Below are 21199 nucleotides of genomic sequence, written 5' to 3'. Positions count from 1 at the left end.
CAAGATATTTATTATCTGGCCATTTACAGAAAAAGTTTGCCAATCCTTGGTCAGGGGCATAGGGAAGCAATCAGAGCAACCCCCTGACGGTCAACGTTATGGGAAAGACTCAAGTTAAAGGGGACCAGATTACACTGTGCATTGAGGAAAACAGGTGGCTGGCTATTTGTGGGGTACAGAAGAGATGGCCGCAGTCTAATATCTCTGGGTTCAAGATGGGCATTTGTCCCTCCTCCACCAGTGTGCCCCAACTCTTGCCTCTGTCAATGAGCAGACCCCCACAAGGCTCAGCGTAAAGGACACATCTTTAGGGAAACATCCCCTTCCCTTCCCCGTCTGAGTCTCCCAGCCGTCTCAGACAACGCTTCTAGCGCTTCTCCTTTCCATCACTCATCACCATGGTAATTAAATAAATATTTGCAGGATCCTTGGTTTACTGCCTGTCTCTCCCCCTGGACCGGAGGTGCTGTGGTGTAATGACTAAGAGAGCAGACTGCAGAGACAGGCTGTGTGGTTCAATCCTGGCTCTACCATGTACTGCTGGGTAACTAGCTCACTTACCCTCTCCTGGCCTCAATTTCCTGATTAGCAAAATGGGAACACTGAGCGTCCCAGATCACTCAGGGCTGTGAGCATTAGCTAAGGTAATAAGATGGAAGGTGCATAAAGCAATACCTGCAATATGCTAAGAGTTCAATAAATACATCATCCTTCCTTTCGTTCTCCCTCTCTCCCCCTCTAAACCTGAGAGATTGCCCCCATTTTCCTGCACATGACACAAATCATGATGGTGTTGCCTGTTCCATCCTGTTTCCTTTGACTTTTCAGCTCTGAAGTCCTCCTGGGTTTGGCAGTCATCTGCCACCTCCTGGGCTTCCTTTACCCTTATCGTTCCAACTCCAATATGTTTTACTCCTCCTGTGAGCATCCTGGCACAGCTAACTCTTTGAAGCCTCCATGACTAACCTTTCTGCTCAACTGCTAGGCCATTTGTGACCTCAGAGAGAATAAATTCAGAGGCTGCACCATCACCGCTCACTCCTAGAGAGTCAGCCACATGGCAGTGACTGGATTCCTCATGAACGTGGCCTTGTGTGGATCTTTTATGATGGTTCCTAGACACCATGGTTGAGTCTGTGGCCTTGGAGCTCCCAGGGGAAAGGAAGACTGATCTCCAAACCTTATACCTGTGACATTCCACTTCCAAAGGCAAAGGTCCAACCTTTCCAGGGCATAGAGAGAAGGCTCTAGGACTCCAAGGACAGATTCAGCAGGTGAAGTGGAAATGTGGATGCCCGGCATAGGGGCCAGGCAGAAGGCTGTGGCTAATTCAGATGAAGTTAGATATAAAGTAGGAACACAGTACAGCATCTTGGGGGCAAGGCAAAGAACATGGAGGGCTGGAAATGGGCAATCTTGTGAGTCCCGAGTATGGCAATGGCAGCACAGCAGTGATCTGTCTGCGGGCGGGGAACCCAAGGCCAGGAATGCATGAAGGAGGCTCGTGCAGGTGTATAGGTGTAGATTCATGGGGACCTGCTCTAGTGAGGTGGCCTGGGGTCAGAGGGAGGAGTATATCCAAGAACATTCTGATGAGCACAAGCCATCGGGGATGCAGACCCTGTCTTACAAAACTTTCTGAACCACGGGGAGGCAGCCAGTTCCAGTGGATGCAGCTCAGAGTCCCAAGTCCACAGCTGTAGTTCAGAGCCTGGATCCACCACAAATTGGGGCAAGTTTTAAAGCACTCCAAAGCGTAGTTTTCTCATTTGTGATAAGAAATAATAATTCTCAGCCTTCGGGGTCATTGAGAGAATGAGAGGTGAAGAAGGTGAAGCGCCTGGCACAAAGTAGATAATATAATTAGTCTTATGATTGATCAGAGATGCCTGGAACCACTACATGAGGTGTCTCCCCGCTTTGGGTCTCAGAGTAGAGTCACAAATTCAATGAATGAGTGAAAAGAAAAAATTAATATACAGACAAACATGCAGGTATACCAGTCATCAAGAACAAGCACCAGCAGGTATAAATATCACTCATACATGTGCTGAGTGTGGGCCACAAAAAGAGAGTGAGGTAGGTCCCTTTCACTAGATAACGAAAGGTCTGAGGGCCTGATTATGGAAATTTGGGCCAATGGGTTCATAATTTAAAGTTTGTCCATTGGGAGAAGGATGCCTTTTTAATTTGCAGGTTGACCGAGAGTAGCCTACTTAGCCCAACATCTCTGTCATTAAGTGGCCTCCTTGATGCTTTGATGCAGGTAACTGTGGCTCTCAGGGAATCCTAGGAGACCATTGCTCCAGAATCTCATCTCCTGTAGGGGCCTGTGATGGGGTTGTCGGGCAAGCACAAACTTAATATAGTTGCTCAAATCTAGGGAGGATTATTTCCTATATTGAAAGAGACAGAGACAGGCCCTTACTGAGCATCTACTGTTTACAAGGCATACACTGTGCTAGAGGTTTACCTGCACTGTCTGGAATAATTGTTCCCTTATTCAACAATTATAGGACCAGTGCACGAATTTGTACACCAGTGGGGTCCCTCGGCCTGGCCTGCAGGATCAAGCCAAAACTGGCTCTCTGACATCCCCTGAGGGGTCCTGGATTTTGAGAGGGTGCAGGCCAGGCCAAGGGACCCCACCAGTGCACGATCAGGGCTAGGAGGGATGCGGGAAGTTGGCCAGCTGGGGAGGGACTACAGGAGGGCTCCAGGGTGTGTCCAGCTCATCTCACTCAGTCCCGATCGGCCGGACCCCAGCAGCAAGCTAACCTACTGGTCCGAGCGTCTGCCCCCTGGTGGTCAGTGCACATCATAGCGAGCGGTTGAATGGCCTTAGCATATCATTAGCATATTATGCTCCGAATGACCGGACACTTAGCATATTAGGCTTTTATTATATAGGATTATGTTTTGAGTTCCAACAGGCACTGTGCCAGATGCTACGTATGCACTGGGATCAGGGAGACATAAGTAAACATCATAACCACAGAGTAACCAGTACCACCCGAGAGTGGGTCCAGGTCAGATCACCAGTACCTAACCCAGCCTTTTGTATGAATGAGTGAAACACTCCAGGTGGAGGAAAAGCAAGCCTGGCAGTGAGAGAGACTGAGAGTTGTTCATTAGGGAAATAGCCAGCAGTTCCTAAGTTGGGAGCAGAAAAACATCTGTGACAGGAAGCCAGGGGTCTGGTCATGGAGGATTCATATGCCTGGAATTTAGCAAATAAAAGCACAGGATGCTAAACCCGATGAACATGGTCTTGGACAGGTGATCAAGGCCAACATCCACAGTGATAAGTCATGTGGTTAATGCATATGCTTCCCATGACAGAATGAGAATGGCACTGACCTCTGTGGTCCTCCCCCCAAAAAACACATTTCCCCAGTCTAATTATGAGGGGAAAAGTGAGGGACATTCTACAAAACGCCTGGCCAGTAACCCTCAAAACTGCCAAGATCATCAAAAACAAGGAATGACTGGTACCCTTGTGCACTGCTGGTGGAATGCAGACTGGTGCAGCCACTGTGGAGAACAGTATGGAGTTTCCTCAAAAAAAAAATTAAAAATGGAACTTCCATTTGACCCAGTAGTCCCACTTCTAGGAATATATCCCAAGAAACCAGAAACACCAATCATGAAGGATATATGCACCCCTATGTTCATAGCAGCACAATTTATAATAGCTAAGATTTGGAAACAGCCTAAGTGCCCATCAGCAGATGAGTGGATTAGAAAACTGTGGTACATCTATACAATGGAATTCTATGCTGCGGTAAAAATGAAGGAATTCTTACCATTTGCAACATGGATGGGTCTGGAGAGCATTATGCTTAGCGAAATAAGGCAGTCAGAGAAGATAAATATCACATGATCTCACTCATTTGTGGAATATAACGAACAACATAAACTGATGGACAAAAATAGGCCCAGAGACTTAGAAGCATCGAACAGACTGTCCAACCTAAGAGGGAAGACGGTGGGGGGAGGGGAGTAAGAGATCAACCAAAAGACTTATATGCATGCATCTGAGCATAACCAATGGACACAGTCAGTAGGGGGATGAGGGTATGTGTGGGGGATGGGAGTGACTGGGGAGAGGTCAATGGGGGGAAAAAGAGACATATATAATACTTTAAACAATAAAGAATTTAAGTTTAAAAAAACACAAGGAATGACTGACAGGGGGAACCTGAGGGAGCAGGACAACTAACTGTGATGTGCTGCCCTGGATGGGCTCCCGGAACAGAGCAGGACATTCGGTAAAAACGAAGGAAATCTAATAAAGTTGAACTTTAGTTAATGATAATATTAACCAACATTAGTTCATTCATTGTGACCAATGTATCATGCTGACATAAGACATTAATGTTTATTTAACTCTGTACTAACTTCATCATTTTTCAACACATCTAAAATGATTCTAAATTTGGAAATACAGGATGCCCAGTTAAACCTGAATTTCAGATTCTCAATATTTTATTTAGTATAAGTACATCCCATGCAAATCTTTGGAGCGTGGTGGAAAAAATTATTTGTCGTTTGAGATTTAAATTTGACCAGGTGTCCTGGAAACTCTTGCCTAGGAATGAAGGTCACCCTGAGAGGAGTGAGAAGAACAGCGAGGAGCTACTGAAGGATTGCAGGTGGGAAGGGACATGGTACACAACTTATACAGGAGATAGACAGGTGAGGACACGGAGGCTCGATGACTTTGCCAGAGTGAGCAGCTAGCTCGCACTGGGGAGTCAGGGTCTGAACACAGGCCTGTCTCCCCCCAAGCCCATGTCTACCCGCTACACTCAGACGCCTCACAGAACTCTTTCTAGAAACATTAGCAAGAATTTACTCTTGTTGGCAAAGAATAAAGGAGGATCAAGAGCAGATGTGGTGTGTGGAGGACTCCAGCAAAAGCAGGTGAGTATTTCTGAGCACCAAAACTCAGGGCTTCCCCAATCACAAGGCCTGCTGGGTACCAACTCCCCACGGATGTCCCCCTTCCCTGCCTCTCTGCCTCTCAGAGCCGTGAACTGAGAAGTTGGAAGGGCCCTTCAGAGTCATTCATCCAGCATCCCCCTTTGAGCAGTATTACCCTGCACAGTTGTCCCCACAGATGTCACCCCTTTCTTTGGTCTAGCTCTTAACTATTGGCCCAGCTTGTGGCGGTCTCCCCCACATCTTGAATTCCCACTTCCCTTCTACCTGGGTGTCAGACAGCAGTTTACCCAGCTCAGTAGAGCTCTGTGTTAAGTAAGAGCAAGGGCCCAAAAGGCTCTTCTGTGTGACAAGAGAAACTCTGTAATGTGTATTCCTGCTGCTCGGGGATCTTTCTGTCTTACCACCTCCCCACCTTGCTCCAAATACAGGCTGCTGTTTTATACTTGGGTTCCCAGAGATAAGGTTAAGTAACTGCACTGACATGAGCACAGCCCAAGGGTTGCTTTCGTTTATTTAAAGTAGCACATAAGAGAAGACAGAGGGGCAACACAAGGGTGACGTGTACGCGGCCAGCACGATCTCCTACAGGAAGATCTGACGCCAGCCAGCTGCTTCAGGCCCCTGCCGGGCTATTTCTCAGGGGACAGCCATCCCGCTGTGGCTTGCCAGCTCTGGGAGACAGAGAGGGCAACGCTCTGGCTTGCTGGGTGCCTACCTCCAACACATCCCCCCCCCCATGAAACCACCGGCATCCAGGGCCCTGCCAGGGGTGGGGGTGGGGGAAAGCGTCCGGCAATCCTCTTTTCTCTAGAAATGGGATTGGAAATGGGGTAATCGTCTAAATGGGCAGGCCAGATGAGTCGATAAACATAACTCCCTTTTTTATTCCGGCGATAAGGCTGCCTGAGTGAGCGTAATCCCTCGCCCGGGCTCCGGGAGATTGCCAGGCAGCCGGCCGCCACCCTGCCCGCCACCACCTCCACGGCTGCATTAGTCTGATGGGACTAGGCACGGAGCTCTAGATGGACTGCATTTCATAATGGCATTTAAGAGCATGGGTGATGGGGTCACCCTGCTGGCTGAGCTGTTCCCTTGGCACTGCCCTCCTGCTCCCCCACACACTGATGGGGCATAGATGGTCCAAATGCAGGGCTGCCCTCAGTCATGTAAGGTGTCAGGAAAGAGTCCAATTTGAAACAGCTCTTGGAAACATGGAATAATGAGAAAACCTCTGGGCTCTAGCCCCAGCCAATCCACTAACTCTTGAGGCCTCAGTTTCCTCAGCTGCATTAGGTAATCGCTATGGTTGCTTCCTGCTCCCCCGTATAAAAGACCCACGGATTCACGACTCTCCCAGCCAGCCAGGAATGCCACCCTTACGAAGTAATTCCTTGGTGTTTTAAAGGCTATTTTACCTTTCACACCGCCCTACTGAGTTACAATCTTCCCTTTTATTAATGAACACCTTTTGGGAGAGGATGACCTAGAGCAGCTGGCAGCGAGGCCCGGAGGGAATAAGACAAGCAGGGGAGGTGTGGCCTGTGTACCAGGAAGATGCCAGGGGTTCAGGAAGGAAGGTCGGAAAACTCCCACAGCCTATCATCCGGGGCCCAACATGTGGGCAGAGTCCACACTGATAATGGATGAGGTCCAGGCAGGTGAACCACAGATCAGGGCAGCGGGTTCTGCGAGTGGCACTCAGGGACCTTAAGACAAGTCATGACCCTGTGTACCCATTTGGTTCCTAACTGGAGGATTCACCTTTCCATTCATTTATTTATTCAAGCACGGCTCAGCCAGGAGGCCTTGAGGTACAGCAAAATTAAGACTGGATTTAGATTCAGAAGCTGGGCCCTTGTGGCAGTGTCAGCCTTCACATGTCACGTGACACTGAGTAAGGCATGTCACCATTCTGAGCCAGCAAAATAAGGCGAGGGTTCCCACCTTGCACACACCTCTAGGGGGCGCCATTCCCATGGGAGCCTACATTCGTGGCGCCGGCCAGACTGGGCAGTGCACAACTGGCACAGCCAGATTAGACCCTGCTTATAGTTAAAAACATCAAATGGCATAAGATACATGAGTGATGAACACTACAGTACTATAATATTGGTTATATTCTAGAAAGGGATGCTAGATCCCTGAAAGACATTCGCAAAAAACTAAAATGTAGTGGCATCAAGTTTTGCGTGCTATCCAATTCAACCACGGTGGGACAGCGGAGCAATTCATTTTATTTATCCGAATGCTGTCGCTGTGGTTCAGACGACAGAAACCACAGGGAAGTATAAGCTAAACAAGAGTTGTGGTCCCAAGCCCGGGATGAGGCAAACACCCTTGATTATGTGTCTACCTGGTCCCAAGACCATTCTGCCCTCCACACAATTCCCTTCTCAAAAGACCCTTCATTATAAGACACTCCTGGAGCGTCAGATAAGACAGGAGGATGTCAGGACAGGCTCCTCAGGTCAGGACAGAAAGACAGGGACCAGACATGCCTAGTCCAAAAGGAGTTTCCCCGGATATCACACCCGCTCACACACAAACTCGCCATCAGCTCAGGGCGGCAGGTCCTAAGAGTGCCCTTTCCTCTCAACCTTCCATGGGTGTTTGCCTGGGAAAGGAGAAAAAACCCTGATTCCTGGCTCTGCCACACTGCCCACTACCCCACTGATTCCAAACCCCTCTCACTCTCGCTGTCAGGCCAGGCAAGTTAGACATGTTAAGTCATACAGCCCCGTGACCTACTACGGCCTTTCCTATGGTGGTGGGGGGAGGGGTGATGAAAATGGGAAATACTAAAGGTATTGGTCCCCACCCCTCTATTTCTCCTTTCACTGCCGAAATTCAGGCCATCTTCACGTCAGATGCCTCCTACTGTGACCCCCTGGTTCCAAGACCTTTCGACCTCCACATGACACCTCTCAGAGCTACTGCTCTAAAACACAGTTCTCGCCTGGCACATACTTGCGTCACAGACTGCATAGCGGCCCCCTGCACAGATGACAATTTCTCCTTTCACTGCCGAAATTCAGGCCATCTTCACATCTGATGCCTCCTAAGGTGACCCCCTGGTTCCAAGACCCTTTGGCCTCCATCGACACCTCTCAGAGCTACTGCTCTAAAACACAGCTCTTGCCTGGCACATACTTGGGTCACAGACTGCATAGCGGCCCCCTGCACAGATGACATCTCAGGTACAAGTTTGTTTGCAACCTCACCTCTGGCTACTTCCTCCCGTGTAGCCTACACTGCTGTCCCAGCGGGTGGCTCTCTCCATTCCTGAGTCACACATTCATTCATCCAGTGCAGGATTAGATGAGCGTGTGAGGTGCGTGCGGCAGTGTGCTGGGCCCCGGAAATGCAGGAGAGAGCAAACCCAGCCAAGCATCCCAGAGCTTACATCCTTTCAGGGGAAACAGACATCCATCAAATGGCCACAAAACTAAATGTATGCTTACACGCTGTGATATTTGATAAGGAAATGTGTTCTGAGATAGCCCAGGAGGAAGTGCTGAAGTAGTCTGGGGAATCAGGGAAGTTCTCCCTGAAGAAGGGAGAGTTGAGCTGATGTGTGAAAAGTGAGAAGCATGAATTAGGCAAATGAGGTGGGAGTGGCAGCAGCCACAGAAGAGAGGTTTTCAGGCAGAGGGAGCGGCCTGGGCCTGGGGCCTGTGAGGAGCAGAAAGAAGACTGGACAGAGGTGGGGGTGCTGGTCTGCGATGGAACTAGGGAAGTCGCCCGGGGTCAGATTATGAGGGGTCTTAGAGGCTCTGCTGAGGATGCGGTTCTTTATCTTAAGAGAAATTAAAAAAATATTAAAAGGTTTTAAGCAGAGGAGGAGGGTCGTTTGGGGAGCGTGGGACACGATCAGATTTGCATTTTTAAATGCTTGCTCCAGCTGCTGTGAGGTAAAGGGGTTGGGGACCCAGAGTGGATGTGGGAGCTCAATGAGGAGGAAATCATATCCATCTCACTGGGACTGGGGAGTTGGGAGTGGAGAGTGATCCTAGCCGATGAATTTCCCAAACCAGAGCAAACCAACCAGATGGATGGGTGGTGCCCCCTGGAAAGACAGAACACCGAAAGATGACCAGATTCGGGTGAAAAGATCCTGAGATCAGTGTGGGACGTATGGGTTGAGGGAGCCTTTCAGACCCCCCAAGAGGGAATATCAGTGATAGATGGGTCTGGGGTGAAGATGTACATTTAGAGAGCCATCTGCACACGGCATTCATGGTCACATCTTCCAGTACCATCTGAGCGCTTCACACCGCCCCTTGCGGTCACCTTCTCTCTCCAGGTGCCCCATGCAGGGAGCGCAGGTGTCTGGACCATTTGATGGTCGGTCACTCCCTTACATGTTTCCCCCCACGTGGCTCTCCTCCTGATATCCTCAACACGTCAAGCAGAGCCTGGCTCTTGAGTGAGCAGTCGGATACAGGCCCATCACAAAGCCCAGTGCAATGTGGTTCTGAAAGTAGGAGAGAACACAGGCCCAGACCCAAGAGCCTCATCTAAAATCCGGCCTCAGAGGAAATGGTCCCATTCCTTACCTGTACTTCCCAGGAACCAAGATAGGTACAGAAATTTTTTAAAAAGAAAATGGTATGAAGTTTTCCCATTGATACTATCGATAAGCGAGCAACCGGATATTTATTGGGAACATGTTTCTCTTTCGTTAAAGACTGTGCAAGGTGCCGACAGGTAAAGAAATGAGTAAGCTCTGTCCTCAGAGAGCTTCTAGCACCATCTCGTACTCAGAACCCAGTGCTCTGATTAAAATTCAGAACAAAGTTGTGCATTATTCCACGTGAGATACCCACAAGCAAAAAAAATCCTGCGTCCTCAAGGAAGTTTTCATCTCAAGTAAGACAAAGACAGGTAAAAAGTTAACTTGATCAATACAGGCAGAGCCACACTACCCTGCCCAGTGCCTTTTCTCCATTAGGAAAAGGTACCCTTCCTCCGAGCAGACACAGCCCCTCTGTGGGTCATATGACTGGATTTAAGACCATGTCCCCCTGCCCTGGCCAGATGTCCCTGAGCAGTGCACGCCCTGCACATGCAATGGGATTTGCTCAGAGGGAGAGATCAATAGAGAATGTGCAAGCCAGAGAACAGGTAGGGATGACGGGGTCAGGAAAGAAGAAACACCTGCAAGGAAGGCCAGAGGCATGTTGGGGACAAAGCAGGTTTGACCACTGAGGGGTAAGAAAATGAGATCAGAACGTTGGGTTAGAGAGTTGAAGGTCCCAAACACCAGGCTAAGGACTTATACTGATCCCGTAAGAGCTCAGCATTGTCTAGGGGCGGACATACCCTCGGTGATGGTTCATTTTACGTGTCAACCTGAATGGGCCTCGAGGCGCCCGGATTCAACACTGTTTCTGGGTATGTGTGTGATGTTTTCGGATGAGATTGGCATTTGAATCCGTGGTAAAGTAAGGTTGCCCTCCAGATTCAGGTAGGCACCATCCAATCCACTGAGCACCTGGACAGAACAAAAGGTGGAGGCAGGAGTTGTTTGCCGCTGTGTCCTGCCTCACTACGTAAGCTCATTTCATCTGCTGCCCTCAGCCAGGATTTACATCATTAACTCCCCCGGTTCTCAGGCCTTCTGACTCAGACTGGGGCCACACCACTGGCTTTCCTGGACCTCCAGCATAAAGGCAGCATATCATGGGAAAGATTAGACAGCTAGGTGGACGGATGGACAGACAGACAGACAGATTAGATAGATCCCATCCATTCTGTTTCTCTGGAGAATCCTGACTATGACACCCTCTTTTCCCCAAAGCAACCAGCATTAGGGCTCACCAGAGTACCCACGTGCACCCTGAAGGTCCATGCGGGATACACCACTGGACAAGAAAACAACTACATAGCTTTCTGCTGACATGAATCCCCAAATATTAAGATCTAATCCCTTGCACTTGTAACCGACCTAAAAAGTGCATTTTATACCCGATATATTTATTTTTGCAATAACATCATTTGATTAATAGGATGAGAACAGAGAACCGTTAAGGGCCTTGGCAAAGGTCAAGGAGGAAATCCACAGTGGCAACGTTGGGACTGGGACCCAGGTCCCTTATTCAGAATCCAGGTGCACGGCCTCGCTGCACTGGCCTCGGCAGGCTCCTCTGTCACCAGCCACCCCACTGACTATGAGAGTCTGCCGGCCCCGGGTCCTTCCCAAGAAAAGACGGAGCTTCCAAACAAGCAGTAATGAAATCTATTACGCTAAGCCAGAGGCAGGGGATTCTATATAGATCAGTTCCTTAACACACTTGCTCAGCAGCGCCGCGGCCCTCACCCCCGCCACCCACCCCTTATCCCAAGAAATCAACGTATGGTGGGCACTTCATTAACATCCAGGGGAAAGAATTCCCTGTGGGTTTTGCAGTCTCATTTCCCGAGCTTGTCAAATGCCAGCAGCGAGCCAGTCTGGCTACATGGTGAGCTTGGCTCTATCTTATTTTTGTAGTGTTTTGCGGATTGCAGTAACCTTTGTTTTCTTTCCCCACATGGACAAAAACATATCACCTTTGAGCTTCCTGGTGTATCATTCAAAAGATTTCCCTGTTAACTTGGACTTCTTCTGCTATCAGAAGCCATATTATTTTTCTCCAAGAAAGAACATAGAGTTATTTTTATCACCATAATACAAGATATGTGATCAAAATATAATTTTTTAAAAAAACAATTCAATGGAAGACTTTGCAATATGTGTGCAAAGCATAAAAAGCATGCAGTTCAAAGGCTAATTTTCAGCTATCACATGCACCTTCTCCCCCACCTCCTTTTTTTTAAGCTTTATCCTTTTGCTACTAAGGAAGTTGGAATGAAAGGAAATTCATCTTTTTCTCAAAGACCCATCTCTCACTGCTAAGCTTCTCCACACCTGAATTCACACATCGCCCATATCACAACCATGGCCACCATGGTAACCACTCATGACATCATAAACACAATGTCATCGCAGAAGAAACAAGAGCTACTTGAGACCTTGTTGGGTGCAAATGTCCTGTATGAGCTAAAGGACTCACAGGTGCAAAGGGAATTTCGTCACGGGCTTTTAGCAGAGAAGTGATTTTGCAATCTATTTTTATATCTCAGTATTTACTGGATTTCAAAGCGTCTTGCTGCCCAGGAGCCTATGAAGATGGTCAAAGAGCCATGACATTGCTAAAAGGGCACCACAGCACGTGCACCTGAAAGCAAATTAGTAGGAACAGTGGATTTCAGCCTAAAGACATAAATTCCTAACCACAGTTATACCTCCAGGGTAATACTGATTGTCAGGAGAGGGGCTCTTGGAAAGGCTCCATGGTTTTATAGAAAACAATGGCTTCCCAGAAAGTCTTTTTCTCCTTCTACCTTTTCTTACCCAAAATAAATGCTCAAAGCCTCAAGCCAAGGTTAACAGCTATGAATAACTTTGTGGACAGCAGCCAAAGGAAGAGTGGACATGCCATGAGTATGTGACATGTATACAACGCACGCTTCACAGAGAAGAATGGAAGTGCTTTGTAGTCGGACACTGGTGAGATGTGAGATGAATGTTAACCCCCACTTTTCACAAGCTTTCTTCTCTGCAAACAGCCCTAGCTTTGGGATTAAATTATTTTTATTCCAAATACTATTCGGTATATCAGGCCTCTCAAAACATGGATTTCAAGTTGGAGACGTCAAAGTGCATTATAGGAATACCTCGCTTCATTGTGCTTTGCTTTATTGCACTTCACAGATAATGCATTTTATGCAAATTGAAGGTCTGTGGCAACCTTGCATGGAGCAAGTCTAGCAGTGCCATTTCTACACCACCACTGGCTCACCTTGTGTCTCTGTGTCCTATTTTAGTGATACTTGCAATATTTCTAACTCTTCCATTATGATTATATTTATTAGGGTGATGTGTGATCAGTGATCTTTGATGTTACTGTTGTAATTGTTTGTGGGCCCCACGAACTGCACCCCATCAGACGGCAAACTTAACTGATCAATGTTGGGTGTGTTACAACTGCTCCATCGGCCAGACCAGCCGTTCTCTTGTTTCCCTTCCCCTCTTTGGGCCTCCCTATCCCCTGAAACACAACAGTATTGGAATTGGGACAATTAATTACCCTACACTAGCTTCTAAGTGTTCAAATGAAAGGTCACATGTCTCTCACTTTAATTTAAAAGCTAGAAATGATTAAGCTTAGTGAAGAAGGCATGCCGAAAGCCAAGATAAGCCAAAAGCTAGGCCTCTTGTACCAAACAGTTAGCCAATTTGTGAATGCAAAAGAAAAGTTCTTGAAGGAAATTAAAAGTGCTACTCCAGTGAACACACAAATGAGAAGAAAGTGAAACAGCATTATTGCTGATATGGAGAAAGTTTTAGAGGTCTGCATAGAAGATGAAACCGGCCACGATATTCCCTTAAACCAAAGCCTAATCTTGTGTCCTCACTCTCTTCGGTTCTATAAAGGCTGAAAGACGTGAGGCACACCAGAAGCAAAGTCTGAAGCTAGCAGAAGATGGCTCAAGAGATTGAAAGAAAGAAGCCGTCTCTATAACATAAAAGTGCTAGAAGCAACAAGTGCTTATTAGAAGCTGCAGCACGTTATCCAAAGATCTGGCTGAGGTCATTAGTGAAGGTGGCTACCCTAAACAACAATTTTCAATGTAGAATAAAGAGCCATGTATCAGAATAAAATGCCAACTATGACTTCAAACCTTCAAGGGACAGGTTGACTCTCTCATTAGGAGCTAATGCAATTGATGACTTTAAGTGGAAGCCAATGTTCATCTACCAATGCAAAAACCCTAGGGCCCTTAAGAATTGTGCTACATCTACTCTGCCTGAGCTCTATAAATGAAACAACAAAGCTTGGATGACAGCACATCTGTTTACAACATGGTTTACTGACTATTTTAACCCCACTGTTGAGACCTCCTTCTCAGAACAAAAGATTCCTTTCAAAATATTACTGCTCATTGACAATGCACTTGGTCACCCAACTGCTCTGATGGAGACGTGGACAACCAGATTAATGTTGTTTCCATGCCTCCTAACACTACATCCATTCTGCAGCCCATGGATCAAGGAGTAATTTGAACTTTCAAGTCTCATTATTTAAGAAATAGATTCCATAAGGCTATAGCTGCCACAGAGAGTGATTCCTCTGATATACCTGGACAAAGTAATTGAAAGCCTTCTAGAAGGAACGTACCATCCTGATGCCATTAAGAACACTTGTGATTCATGGGAACAGGTTACAATATCAATGTTAACAGGAGTTTGAAAGAAATTGATTTCAACCCTCATGGATGACTTTGAGGGGTTCAAGACTTCAGTAGAGGAAGTAACTGCAAATGTGGTGGGAATAGCTGAAGAACTAGAATTAGACGTGGAGCCTGAAGATGTGACTGCATTGCTGCAATCTCATGATAAAATTGTCATATATGACAACATTGCTAAAGATTTTTTAAAATGTCATGGATGAGGAGTTGCCTCTTTTTACAAAATTTTTGTTTTTCTTAATTTCAGAGAGGAAGGGAGAAGGAGAGAGAGAAACATCAATGATGAGAGAGAATCAATGATTGGCTATCTCCTGCCAATCAAGCCCACAACCAGGGCATGTGCCCTTGACCAAAATCAAACCCAAGACCCTTCAGTCCACAGGCCAACACTCTATCCACTGAGCCAAATTGGCTGTGGCAGGAAATGCCTCTTATGGATGAGCAAAGAAAGTGGTTTCTTGAGATGAAATCTACTCCTAGTAAAGACGCTGTGAAGACTGTTGAAATGACAACGAAGGATTTAGAATATCACATCAACTCAGCTGATAAAGCAGCAGCACGGTAGGGTTTGAGAAAGGTTCCACTGTGGTAAAATGCTATTAAACAGTGCCGCATTCTATAAAGAAATCACTTGTGAAAGGAAGAGTCAATGAGAGAGAATCATGGATCAGCTGTCTCCTGCATGTCCTGAAGTTTGTGGCAAACTTCATTGTTGTCTTATTCTAAGAAATTGCCACAGCCACCACACCCTTCAGCAACCACCACCCTCATCAGGCATCAGCCCTCAACATCAAGGCAAGACCCTCCACCAACAAACCCTCCGCCAACAAAAGATTACAACTCACTGAAGGCTCAGATGATAATTAGCATTTTTTTAGCAATGAAGTATTTTTAAATTAAGATATGTACATTTTTAGACATATGCTATTACATGTTTAGTGGACTATAGTATAGACATGACTTTTATATGCACCAGGAAACAGAAAAACTCATCTGACTCACTTTATTGAGATAGTCACTTTACTGTGGTGATCTGTAACCAAACCTGCAATATCTCAGAGCTATGCCTGTATTTATTAAAACCACTGTGTCTTTCCCCCCACCTCCTCTTTCACAAGATGCTATTGTAAAATTCAAGCTGCTTTAATCTTTGCGAGTGAAGAAAACAGAAATAAAAAGTGCCGCTTGAAGAGGAACTGAATTCACAACAATCAGGGAGAGAAAAAGCAAACATTACCCAGGGAGCTCCTCAGTTTAATTACTGGCCTGAGAAGTTCAATTTACATGTTTTTAATTAGCCACAGAAAAACTCACCCTTTATTCTCTAAATACAAAATTTAAAAAGCAAACAGAAAATGGGGGAGAAACGGCTTAAGGGAGTCCAAGGATTAATCTTTGTATTCTACTCACCCCCTGCCGCCCCGAATTTGGGGATGTAAATTGTCACAAGGTGCTTCTGTGAACAAAGATTAACTTTGACCATTAATTTGCCAAACAGAATTTCAAAAACATAGGGCTCTAATAGAGTTATATAGAATTTTGCATAAACAAAATAACACAACTGTATCAGATTTCCTCCTGAAATACAGGAAATCAAACTGCATGAAATGATTGCTGAATGAGTGAATGAATGAATGAATGGGTGACTAAAAGTTTCAGGGCTTCTTCACTCATCACAGCTTTTGACAACCTTAAACTTTTACTTGCATTTTAAAAGTATGTTAATTTGTTTTGCTTGTCTATCTTGTGTTGTCAGTTTGGGCCAACAAAAAAAGAAGAGCAAAATTAATTTTAATTGACTTTAATTTCAAAAATGTGTCACTCCAGATTTCTAACAAGTAGAATTCTAAAAATGATTGGGCATTGCCAATGCTTCAAGGAGCCTTCAAATAGCTGTAACTGACACCTAGGGATAAAGCACTTTTAAAATATATTTTTTTTATTGATTTTCAGAGAGGAAGGGAGAGGGAGAGAGAGAGAGAGACAGACATCAATGAGAGAGAATCATGGATCAGCTGCCTCCTGCATGTCCCTTACTGGGGAATTGAGCCCGTAACCCTGGCATGTGCCCTGACCAGAATCGAACCATGACCTCCTGAGCCACATCGGCCAGGTGGGAGAAAACACGTTTGATATAAAAGAATAGCATTTTGATTAAAGCTGGAGCCTCTCACTCAACCCCACTAACAAGTCAGCAATTGTTCAAGCAGGTCTCAGTCCCTGCAATAGGCAAGGAACTCTGTTAAATGCTTTGGGGGAGAAAAATATGTCAATATAGTATTCTTAAGGAGCTTGTTAAGAGAGAGAGAACACCACAGACATGTAGAACCTATTGGTCACCATCAACACATGCTTTGAAAGTTCTAAGGAACAGGAGGCCACTTCTGAGTAGGGAGACTAGTGGGGCTTCAGAGAAACATAATAGTTAATCTGAGAGAATTCAGCAAGAATCAGTGGAGAGGCATACTGTGTGCAATGCCCCAGAGACAGAAACTTGGGATATAGTTAGAATCATGAGCAGAGGAACAGTCTTGCTGAGTGTCTGTTGTGACCAGGGTGCAAAACAGAAAAAGGGTCTTACCGGTCAAAGCCATGTACCCGAAACTGGATGTTCTGATCAACCTATCATTCCAGGATCTGAGTGTAAATTGAGAGAGAGAAGGAGAGGGGTGGGAAGGGCCTATAGTGAGAGTTCCAAAGGAGACATCCACCATTTAAGATAGAGACACAGTCACTGTGATTTTTTCTGCCAGGAGCCAAGAAAGGAAGAAGAAACATAGTCAATGATTAAGCCGCTGGGTTTTGAGAACCGGCTCAACTTTGTCCTGTCGGTCAGGAAAGAGTTTTCTGGGGCTGCCACAGGGGCAGAAGCTTTCCTCCAGTTGCATCTTAGAGGCATCTCTTTGCTTCTGACACTTATGCCAACCATGACATATTAGAATGCACTGGCTGCTGCTTCTGGGATGGCCACAACCCAAAGACAGCTTGTTAGGAACCCTTTGCCTGCCAACTCCAAAGTCTTCAGATCTTCAGCAGAGCTGGGGACACTTGGCAAGGTCTTCTGTCCCCAAAGTAATGAATATAAGAGCTCTGGGCTAGAAATCAAGAGAGCGGGTGCTAGCTGATCCTGGCCTGGACATTAACTCCCCGTGGACTTTGGGTGAGCCTCTTCCTCTCTCAAGACCCAATTTCATTTGTAAGTTGAGGAGATTAGACAAAATACTTGCTTCTGTGTCTTGCATTCTGTGAGCTGGGATCAAGTGACTGGCTCAAGTTCATGTAGACGCATAAAAGTGAGAGCCAGGACCGGACCTTGTGTCTCCTGACCCATGACCCAGTGTTCTTTCCACACCGCTGGGCTACACAAGTGGAAGACGTTAACAGCAACAACTGACATTCATCGAGTGGCTAGTGCATGCCAGTGTGTCTGTACTATATCTAGTGAGTCCTCATAACAATCATTTGAGTTACATAAATGTGTCAAGATCCCTTCAAGGATAGGAAACAAACACACAAAGATAAAGTCATTTGTCCACAATCACACAATTAGTAAATGTAAATGATTTGAAGTCAGATAATCCAGGATGCTTTGTCTTCGTCTCTACTCTCCACACCCCACAGCAGAATAAGCAGCAGCAGAGCGACACATAAGGGACATGGGATCTTAAAATAGAAAGCATGGCAGTCTTCCAGTGGTGAATTCACACTGCAAGTATGAGAGCTTTCAGAAGAAATATTTTGGTCAGTGTTGCTTGTCTGCATACCTCTCCTCTCCCTCCCCACTGATGACCACATGAACAGTCCCTGGGAGATCTTTCACGATCCAGTGGTCTTATCTGTGGTCTGAATGGAGTACAGATGATGACCACATAGAAAATCAGGAGACAGTGGCCTCCTGGCTGACTCCCCCAGCTCATAAGACAAGGAAAGCCAAAACCACCACAGATTTATTTTCCTACAAAATAAAACCCAAGAGAAGGCATCCTCTTGAAATCTTCAGAGAGCCATGCTGACATCACCCCTAGGCACACAGGTACACACGCGGGCTACTCCAGTAGAACACATCTCAGAGTCAAGGCTGTGCCAAGCCAGACATTATTTACAATAAAATAAAGGGAAAGGATACTTCGAAACTCAACTCTATACTCTTTGACTTCTGACATGTAAGATCTCTCTTCTAGGAGGCTGAGGAGTTATTTTTGAGCATATGTTCCTATTGCTAATGAAAAAATGTGTTTGTGTGGTTGCCAGAACCCTGGAAACCTTAGCTCTAGTCCAGCCTTTTTCACCAACTAGCCACTTGACCTTGGCCAGTCCTTTGACTTTCCCAAGCCCTGGTTCCACATCTGCAGTGAGCGGGCCGATCTTCTCAGAATTCTGTAGTTCTGTGAGCCAGTCAAGGACCCAGAGCCCTTGAATCGTGTCTGTTGCTAGATGGATCCACAGAACAAAATTGTGATCCATGGGGAGTCAAATGAAAATAAGAAACAAAGGCAAGGAATGCTCTTCTGAAAGAGGAGGTAAGTCCAGATACAAATCAGCGCCTCTGTCTGGTTCTGGAAGCTTGGTTTGGCACTGACCTGCCTTCAAGCCTCGGGGGCTCCTCAATCTGTCGGCCCAGCAGGGAAAGTGACGGCTCCCTCCCTGGGGGGATGTCTGCATGAAGCAAAGCACTGCAATCCTTGCTGACCTCCCTGGAGGGAAGGTCTGCCTGCTCCTCAGGAAGGGCTTGGGCAGTGCAGAGAGTGGAGCACATGAGGTAATGAGCTGGGCAGACAGGGCTGAGAGAAAAGTCAGATATGAGGCCCCTGATCCTTTCCCGGGTGGGGAGAGGAGCCCCCTCACCACACTGCGTGCTTCTGCCTCCTCACACTAGGGTCTGCTTGCAGTTCTGCCAGAACCCTCTGCTGCATTCTCGATGGCCACACACCTGAGTGATGTTTCTTCCAACCCTTCCAATCCTGGATTACATTTGCCAAAGTTCGTTTTCCCCTGAGCCTCTGGGATCTTCCTACGGCTATCCTATGGAAGCTTTACTCGGAACTCAGCATCCTTTCCAATGCACAGAGGTATACTTAGATACTTCAACAAGCACTTCGCATTTCCAGCTGTCCACGAGTGGAAGGTGCTGTCCCTGCTCGCTCATGCGCTTTCCCATGGCATATCCACACAGAGGACAGAGGAGCAGCAGTTGGCGCATTGCAGCAGGGTTCCTGCATGCAATAAGAAGGGACCATATGGCCCAGTTCTGCCACTAAAGTGTAAAGCTCAAGAGAGCAGCGGTGTTATAGTCACTGCGTAGACTCAGCAACTAGAACAGCTTCTAGCACATAGTAGGTGCTCAGGATATGGAATGAATGGATGGATGAGTGAATGAATGGATTCTGACTCTAAAATCCTGGGGTCCTCTGATTCTTTGGCCTATATCAATTGTACTCTGACCCTATCTCTGACTCTCATTATTCACCGTCTCCTAAAATCTCCTGTTCTTACCCTATCTCCACATTTATCTGGTATCAGGGACCCCCACATTGGTGGACTGACTGCTTAACTCTTTGATGAGATTTATTTTTAAAGAATAATAGCTATCATTTGTTGGATGCTTGAATATATTAACCACTATGCTAGGTACTTTGACTATATCATCTCTTTTCATCTACAAACAACCCAAGGAAGTCATATTATTCCATTCAACAGGTAAAGGAACTGAGGCAGAGAGTATATGTTTAGCCCAAGATGGCCCTGCCCACTTGATAGATGGCGGCTTAGTTTTGAACTCAAGCAGTGTGGCTCCAGAGGTAATGCCCTCAAACCTAGACGTGCTGTGCAAGCTCAGCCCTGCTTGTAACTGGCACATTCACTACCGATCTCTCAACCAGAGCCAGCTTCTCCAGGGCCCTACTGGCTGCTTCTGTTCCTTTTCATCTGAGTTACTGAAGAGTATTCTTCACATAGAAGACTTGTAGGTGACAGCATGAACTCTGTTTAAAACCAGGACCAGTTCAGACCTCCAAGTAGAGAGAACTAAGTCAAACTAGATGTTTACATAGCCTTTCATCACCACTGTATACCAACACTTACTATGCTTGCTCTGTAAGGGATGCTCAATCGCCATTTGTTGAATTACTGAATAATTTATTAATAAATGAATGGATGAGTGAATTAATAGGAAAAAATCAAGTTAAAACCCTCTCTTTTTTGCTAGGTAAGATGTTATTATTCTTTTGTAACATAGATCTTCAGTGTCTGCATGATGTCTCTGGCACAATACTGACCATGGCAGGAGACTATTAATAGAGGGTCTACAATCAGGAGTCACAGTTGAAGTGGGGACAAGACAAGAAAGCTGGAAACAACTAGGCTGCAATATATTCTAACTTCATGAAAGCACTGACACTATCCTATGTCACAGGATAATCAAATGTGTTCATCTGGATTTTTTTCTATGCATTTAAAATAATTTGGGTTAGGTAAAACTGTCAAATTCCTTTTTTTATTTTTTACATTAGAGGCCCGGTGCACGAAATTCGTGGGGGGGGGGAGGGGGCGGGGAGGGTATATTCCTCAGCCCAGCCTGCACCCTCTCCAATCTGGGACCCCTCATGGGATGTCCGACTCCCCGGTGTGGAATCAGGCCTAAATGGGCAGTCAGACATCCCTCTCACAATTCAGGACTGCTGGCTCCCAACCGCTCGCCTGCCTGCCTGCCTGATTGTCCCTAACTGCTTCTGCCTGCCAGCCTGATCAACCCCTAACCACTCCCCTGCCAGCCTGATCGACACCTAACTGCTCCCCTGCCGGCCCGATTACCCCCAACTGTCCTCCCCTGCTGGCCTGGTCCCCCCCAACTGCCTTCCCCTGCTAGCCTGGTCCCCCCCAACTGCCCTCCCCTGCTGGCCTGATTGCCCCCAACTGCCCTCCCCTGCCAGCCATCTTGAGTCCACATGGGGGCAGCCATTTT

General features: G+C 46.5%; 1 protein-coding gene across 6 annotated transcripts in view; it reads right to left on the bottom strand.

Moving 5' to 3' along the window:
• Positions 1-21199, bottom strand: part of CES5A (carboxylesterase 5A) — a 161745-nt gene that overhangs the window by 97365 nt on the left and 43181 nt on the right. The window contains exon 1 of one of the 6 annotated variants that reach the window (XM_005882479.2): positions 16820-16875. The exons of the other annotated variants lie outside the window; for them this stretch is intronic. The gene's annotated coding sequence lies outside the window, so the exon portion shown is untranslated. Of the gene's footprint in view, positions 1-16819; positions 16876-21199 lie in introns of those variants that run through there. 6 annotated transcript variants of the gene reach the window in all.

The sequence above is a fragment of the Myotis brandtii genome, unplaced genomic scaffold, assembly GCF_000412655.1.
Source record: "Myotis brandtii unplaced genomic scaffold, ASM41265v1 scaffold721, whole genome shotgun sequence".
Taxonomy (NCBI): domain Eukaryota; kingdom Metazoa; phylum Chordata; class Mammalia; order Chiroptera; family Vespertilionidae; genus Myotis; species Myotis brandtii.
This window is presented reverse-complemented; position numbering and strand designations above follow the sequence as displayed.